The following is an 8,265-nucleotide window of genomic DNA, read 5'->3' on the forward strand; positions in this document are numbered from 1 at the left end:
GTTTTTTGACGGTGGATGCCAGAAACTGGTGGGTGAGAACTGGTGAAAAAGTTGGACTTAGTTTTTTGACGGTGGATGCCAGAAACTGGTGGGTGAGAACTGGTGAAAAGTTGGACTTGGTTTTTTTTCACGCAGTGCTTTGGACTTAGTTTTTTGACGATGGATGTCAGAAACTGGTGGGTGAGAACTGGTGAAAAAGTTGGACTTAGTTTTTTGACGGTGGATGTCAGAAACTGGTGGGTGAAAACTGGTGAAAAAGTTGGACTTAGTTTTTTTTCACGCAGTGCGTTGGACTTAGTTTTTTGACGATGGATGTCAGAAACTGGTGGGTGAGAACTGGTGAAAAAGTTGGACTTAGTTTTTATTTTATTTTTTTTTTTTAACACTTGGAAGAAAATGACAACCGTGGCCGGTTAAAAATCGTTTCTCTTTGGCCACGATTGTCATTTTCTTCCATTTTTTTTTCCTTCTTCTCTCCGCAAGGCATGCGTGGACAGCTCTGTCTAGGACGCAGCCGCCACCGCAAACCGCACGAGAATATCTTTCTCCGTTTCAGAGACACGAATTTTCTAGCAAGTGTGCCGATAAATTGCTTCCCGAGCGAGTTTTGTGTGTCTATCCCCCCCTCCAGTGATTTCTGCCTGTGCCTGAACAGCCATCACGAAGCCATCTTTGAAGCCATCTCGCTCGGCAAGGCATGCGTGGATAGCTCTGTCTAGGACGCAGCCGCCACCGCAAACCGCACGAGAATATCTTTCGCCGTTTTAGAGACGCGAATTTTCTAGCAAGTGTGCCGATAAATTGCATACCGAGCGAGTTTTGTGTGTCTATCCCATTCCCCCCCCCCCCCCCCTCCAGTGATTTCTGCCTGTGCCTGGACGGCCATCACGAAGCCATCTTTGAAGCCATCTCGCTCGGCAAGGCATGCGTGGATAGCTCTGTCTAGGACGCAGCCGCCACCGCAAACCGCACGAGACTATCTTTCGCCGTTTTAGAGACGCGAATTTTCTAGCAAGTGTGCCGATAAATTGCTTCCCGAGCGAGTTTTGTGTGTCTATCCCCCCCTCCAGTGATTTCTGCCTGTGCCTGAACGGCCATCACGAAGCCATCCTTGAAGCCATCTCGTTCGGCAAGGCATGCGTGCATAGCTCTGTCTAGGACGCAGCCGCCACCGCAAACCGCACGAGAATATCTTTCGCCGTTTTAGAGACGCGAATTTTCTAGCAAGTGTGCCGATAAATTGCATACCGAGCGAGTTTTGTGTGTCTATCCCATCCCCCCCTCCAGTGATTTCTGCCTGTGCCTGGACGGCCATCACGAAGCCATCTTTGAAGCCATCTCGTTCGGCAAGGCATGCGTGGATAGCTCTGTCTAGGACGCAGCCGCCACCGCAAACCGCACGAGACTATCTTTCGCCGTTTTAGAGACACGAATTTTCTAGCAAGAGTGCCGATAAATTGCATACCGAGCGAGTTTTGTGTGTCTATCCCCCCCTCCAGTGATTTCTGCCTGTGCCTGAACGGCCATCACGAAGCCATCCTTGAAGCCATCTCGCTCGGCAAGGCATGCGTGGATAGCTCTGTCTAGGACGCAGCCGCCACCGCAAACGGCACGAGAATATCTTTCGCCGTTTTAGAGATACGAATTTTCTAGCAAGAGTGCCGATAAATTGCTTCCCGAGCGAAGTCGGTTACTTGTTATTTTCCCATTACTTTCGTCTCTCGCTGAAATGGCCACCGCCTCGTCCAGGATGAAGCCATCTTCCTGCGCAAGGCATCGACGGATAGGTCTTTCTCAGACCCATCAGCCGCAGCAAACCGCACGAAAATATCTTCGAGCGTTCGAAAGATATAGGTATTCGAGTGAAGATACCGAACCAACGGAATGCCGTGATGGCAACGACCTTGACCTTCGGCTTTTCATGGTCGCACGGACGAACGGACAGTCCGATTTTCGTGGGGTTTTCACTGCCAGACGCGTCTCTTCAAGGCCAATCTGGCCGTGGGTCGCACGTCCACCTAGCTCTTCCAACTCCCGAGAAAAGGAACTTTACGCCGCGTTTCACCTAAGAACGGTCGGTTTTTCGAAGCGTACGGACGAACGGACAGGGCTATCGACCTTCGGTTTGCTCTAGCACAGTGGCCTCGTCGAGCCCGATCTGCCGACATATGGCAAGTCGCTCTATTCCTAAGCTTTCAATTTTTCGAAACTTCACACTTGCATGGAAGGAATCGGTTTTCTTCCAATGGCGGGCGAACGGACAGTCCGATTTTCGTGGGGTTTTCACTGCCTGACGCGTCTCTTCAAGACCAATCTGGCCCTGGGTCGCACGTCCACCTAGCTCTTGCCCTTCCGGAGGAAAGGAACTTTAAGCCGCGTTTTACCTAGATACGGTCGGTTTCTCGAAGCGTACGGACGAACGGACAGGGCTATTGACGTGCGGTTTGCTCTAACAGAGTCGTCTCTTCGAGCCCGATCTGCCGACATGTGGCACGTCGCTATATTCCAAAGATTTCAATTTTTCGAAACTTCACACTTGCATGGAAGAAAACGGTTTTCTCCCGATGGCGGACGAACGGACGCAGCCATTAAGATATATTTGGCACAGGCCGACGCGTCTATTCAAGACAGATCTTTTGGCATCTGACATTTGATAATACCTCCCGCCGTCGGCGCTAGGCCTTGTGTACCCCTGACATTCCCTTGGTGCAAAGCCCTTGGAAGCGAAGCTAAAACCAACGTTGGACTTAGTTATTAATTGATGTGTGTGTGTGTGTGTGTGTGTGTGTGTGTGTGTGTGTGTGTGTGTGTGTGTGTGTGTGTGTGTGTGTGTGTGTGTGTGTGTGTGTCTTTGTGTGTGTGTGTGTGTGAATATATATATATATATATATATATATATATATATATATATATATATATATATATATATATATATATATATATATATATATATCTCGCTCGGCAAGGCATGCGTGGATAGTTCTCTCTAGGACGCAGCCGCCACCGCAAACCGCACGAGAATATCTTTCGCCGTTTTAGAGATACGAATTTTCTAGCAAGTGTGCCGATAAATTGCTTCCCGAGCGAGTTTTGTGTGTCTATCCCCCCCTCCAGTGATTTCTGCCTGTGCCTGAACGGCCATCACGAAGCCATCCTTGAAGCCATCTCGCTCGGCAAGGCATGCGTGGATAGCTCTGTCTAGGACGCAGCCGCCACCGCAAACCGCACGAGAATATCTTTCGCCGTTTTAGAGACACGAATTTTCTAGCAAGTGTGCCGATAAATTGCATACCGAGCGAGTTTTGTGTGTCTATCCCCCCCTCCAGTGATTTCTGCCTGTGCCTGAACGGCCATCACGAAGCCATCTTTGAAGCCATCTCGCTCGGCAAGGCATGCGTGGATAGCTCTGTCTAGGACGCAGCCGCCACCGCAAACCGCACGAGAATATCTTTCGCCGTTTTAGAGACACGAATTTTCTAGCAAGTGTGCCGATAAATTGCATACCGAGCGAGTTTTGTGTGTCTATCCCCCCCTCCAGTGATTTCTGCCTGTGCCTGAACGGCCATCACGAAGCCATCTTTGAAGCCATCTCGCTCGGCAAGGCATGCGTGGATAGCTCTCTCTAGGACGCAGCCGCCACCGCAAACCGCACGAGAATATCTTTCGCCGTTTTAGAGACACGAATTTTCTAGCAAGAGTGCCGATAAATTGCTTCCCGAGCGAAGTCGGTTACTTGTTATTTTCCCATTACTTTCGTCTCTCGCTGAAATGGCCACCGCCTCGTCCAGGATGAAGCCATCTTCCTGCGCAAGGCATCGACGGATAGGTCTTTCTCAGACCCATCAGCCGCAGCAAACCGCACGAAAATATCTTCGAGCGTTCGAAAGATATAGGTATTCGAGTGAAGATACCGAACCAACGGAATGCCGTGATGGCAACGACCTTGACCTTCGGCTTTTCATGGTCGCACGGACGAACGGACAGTCCGATTTTCGTGGGGTTTTCACTGCCAGACGCGTCTCTTCAAGGCCAATCTGGCCGTGGGTCGCACGTCCACCTAGCTCTTCCAACTCCCGAGAAAAGGAACTTTACGCCGCGTTTCACCTAAAAACGGTCGGTTTTTCGAAGCGTACGGACGAACGGACAGGGCTATCGACCTTCGGTTTGCTCTAGCACAGTGGCCTCGTCGAACCCGATCTGCCGACATATGGCAAGTCGCTCTATTCCTAAGCTTTCAATTTTTCGAAACTTCACACTTGCATGGAAGGAATCGGTTTTCTTCCAATGGCGGGCGAACGGACAGTCCGATTTTCGTGGGGTTTTCACTGCCTGACGCGTCTCTTCAAGACCAATCTGGCCCTGGGTCGCACGTCCACCTAGCTCTTGCCCTTCCGGAGGAAAGGAACTTTAAGCCGCGTTTTACCTAGATACGGTCGGTTTCTCGAAGCGTACGGACGAACGGACAGGGCTATTGACGTGCGGTTTGCTCTAACAGAGTCGTCTCTTCGAGCCCGATCTGCCGACATGTGGCACGTCGCTATATTCCAAAGATTTCAATTTTTCGAAACTTCACACTTGCATGGAAGAAAACGGTTTTCTCCCGATGGCGGACGAACGGACGCAGCCATTAAGATATATTTGGCACAGGCCGACGCGTCTATTCAAGACAGATCTTTTGGCATCTGACATTTGATAATACCTCCCGCCGTCGGCGCTAGGCCTTGTGTACCCCTGACATTCCCTTGGTGCAAAGCCCTTGGAAGCGAAGTAACTAAAACCAACGTTGGACTTAGTTATTAATTGATGTGTGTGTGTGTGTGTGTGTGTGTGTGTGTGTGTGTGTGTGTGTGTGTGTGTGTGTGTGTGTGTGTGTGTGTGTGTGTCTTTGTGTGTGTGTGTGTGTGAATATATATATATATATATATATATATATATATATATATATATATATATATATATATATCTCGCTCGGCAAGGCATGCGTGGATAGTTCTCTCTAGGACGCAGCCGCCACCGCAAACCGCACGAGAATATCTTTCGCCGTTTTAGAGATACGAATTTTCTAGCAAGTGTGCCGATAAATTGCTTCCCGAGCGAGTTTTGTGTGTCTATCCCCCCCTCCAGTGATTTCTGCCTGTGCCTGAACGGCCATCACGAAGCCATCCTTGAAGCCATCTCGCTCGGCAAGGCATGCGTGGATAGCTCTGTCTAGGACGCAGCCGCCACCGCAAACCGCACGAGAATATCTTTCGCCGTTTTAGAGACACGAATTTTCTAGCAAGTGTGCCGATAAATTGCATACCGAGCGAGTTTTGTGTGTCTATCCCCCCCTCCAGTGATTTCTGCCTGTGCCTGAACGGCCATCACGAAGCCATCTTTGAAGCCATCTCGCTCGGCAAGGCATGCGTGGATAGCTCTGTCTAGGACGCAGCCGCCACCGCAAACCGCACGAGAATATCTTTCGCCGTTTTAGAGACACGAATTTTCTAGCAAGTGTGCCGATAAATTGCATACCGAGCGAGTTTTGTGTGTCTATCCCCCCCTCCAGTGATTTCTGCCTGTGCCTGAACGGCCATCACGAAGCCATCTTTGAAGCCATCTCGCTCGGCAAGGCATGCGTGGATAGCTCTCTCTAGGACGCAGCCGCCACCGCAAACCGCACGAGAATATCTTTCGCCGTTTTAGAGACACGAATTTTCTAGCAAGAGTGCCGATAAATTGCTTCCCGAGCGAAGTCGGTTACTTGTTATTTTCCCATTACTTTCGTCTCTCGCTGAAATGGCCACCGCCTCGTCCAGGATGAAGCCATCTTCCAGCGCAAGGCATCGACGGATAGGTCTTTCTCAGACCCATCAGCCGCAGCAAACCGCACGAAAATATCTTCGAGCGTTCGAAAGATATAGGTATTCGAGTGAAGATACCGAACCAACGGAATGCCGTGATGGCAACGACCTTGACCTTCGGCTTTTCATGGTCGCACGGACGAACGGACTGTCCGATTTTCGTGGGGTTTTCACTGCCAGACGCGTCTCTTCAAGGCCAATCTGGCCGTGGGTGGCACGTCCACCTAGCTCTTGCCCCTCCCGAGAAAAGGAACTTTACGCCGCGTTTCACCTAAAAACGGTCGGTTTTTCGAAGCGAACGGACGAACGGACAGGGCTATCGACGTTCGGTTTGCTCTAGCACAGTGGCCTCGTCGAGCCCGATCTGCCGACATATGGCACGTCGCTCTATTCCTAAGCTTTCAATTTTTCGAAACTTCACACTTGCATGGAAGGAATCGGTTTTCTTCCAATGGCGGGCGAACGGACAGTCCGATTTTCGTGGGGTTTTCACTGCCTGACGCGTCTCTTCAAGACCAATCTGGCCCTGGGTCGCACGTCTACCTAGCTCTTGCCCTTCCGGAGGAAAGGAACTTTAAGCCGCGTTTTACCTAGAAACGGTCGGTTTCTCGAAGCGTACGGACGAACGGACAGGGCTATTGACGTGCGGTTTGCTCTAACAGAGTCGTCTCTTCGAGCCCGATCTGCCGACATATGGCACGTCGCTCTATTCCTAAGCTTTCAATTTTTCGAAACTTTACACTTGCATGGAAGAAATGGGTTTTGTTGGACTTGGTTATTTATTGATTTGCATACATACATACATACATACATACATACATACATACATACATACATACATACATACAGAGAGACATAATAGCTCTGTCTAGGACGCAGCAGCCAACGCAAACCGCATGAGAATATCTTTTACCGTTCTACAGATACGATTTTTTCTTTTCTTTTCTTTTCTTTTCTTTTTTTTTTTTTTCCTTTGTTTTTTTTTTTTTTTAAATTTATTTGTTCCCGTCACAGCCAAGGGAACGGGCTTGACACAAACCGTGCGGAAAGAAGACACTGTCGAGCGTGTCTCAGAAAAGTTTAGGTAGGTTTTTGGCCACTTTTCGGAACATTGTTGTGCAAATTTTTGCCCCAAACCCAATAACGTAGGTTTTTGGCCACATTTTGCTACTTTTCTTGGCAATTTTGGGGGGGGGCTCAAAGCCAGATAACATGTAGGTTTTGGACAAATATTTCCCATCATGGAAAATGCCAACTTCATGCAGACAGAACATAATTAAACGCTTCTGTAAAGTGTTTATCAATGCCACATGATCGAATTGCACACAATTTTGAAATTTGTCAAAGAGCGCAATTGGACGAAATCACTTATATTGTTTGTATGAAGTGATTTTAATGTCGAACCAAGGAATTGGACAAACATGCCTACACAATATTGTCTGTACGACAAGGTAACGCTGGAGTCCTAAGGTGAATGAAGCCAAGTGCTTCCAATGCCAGGTAGATTTTGGGCCAATCTTTGCCCAAGTGGGACAATATTTTCCCATCATGAAAAATGCAGTGGAATGGATTACAATTGCCAAATTTATGCATAGAAACGACAATCGAACGCTTCCATAAAGTGTTTTAAATAGTATCGTACAAAATCACCTTGTATTGCGGGTTTTATTATTATTATTATTATTATTATTATTATTATTATTATTATTATTATGTTCTTTCTTCCCGCCTTCCTTCTTCTTCTTCTTTGTTATTTTTATTTTCTAATTTTTTCTTCTTCTTCTTCTTCTTCTTCTTCTTCTTCTTCTTCTTCTTGGTATTCATATCTCTCTTTGTGCGCCAGCGTAAATCACGTACTAACTCCAAGTACGGATCCGTCTTCTCCGCAACAGTCAAACCATTCATTTTCCTCGTCCTGCACACGAACGGACACGGTGATTCAAATGCCCTTTTCGCAGGCAGATGCGACTCGTCCGGGCCGATGTGCCGGTGCTTCCCACTTCAAGATAGCTCTTGCCGTTCCAGAGAAAACTGCACCCAAGCCATTTTTTTCCCACGCTCCCGACCTTGACCTTGAACTACGCATTTTCTCAGCCGTACGGACGAACGGACCAGCAGATTTTCACGGGGTTTGCACGCACAGATGCGTCTTCTCCAGGCCCATCGTCCGACGTATGGCTCGTCAACATCCTGCCAAGTGGCGATGCTGAAAACTCGCTTCAACCCCATGTCGCGCTCCAGCGACATGCACGTGGACGGGTCGCACGGACGAACGGACAAGCCGATTTTCATGCGGTTTGCACCACCAGATGCGGCTCTTCCAGGCCCATCTTACGACGTAGGGCATGGCAACATACCTTTAAGTGGCGATGCTCAAAACTCGCTTCGACCCAATGTCGCCCGCTTCCGACATTGACATCAA

The sequence above is a fragment of the Sinohyriopsis cumingii genome, unplaced genomic scaffold (assembly GCF_028554795.1).
Source record: "Sinohyriopsis cumingii isolate HCF-2022 unplaced genomic scaffold, ASM2855479v2 utg004681l, whole genome shotgun sequence".
In the NCBI taxonomy this organism is placed as follows: domain Eukaryota; kingdom Metazoa; phylum Mollusca; class Bivalvia; order Unionida; family Unionidae; genus Sinohyriopsis; species Sinohyriopsis cumingii.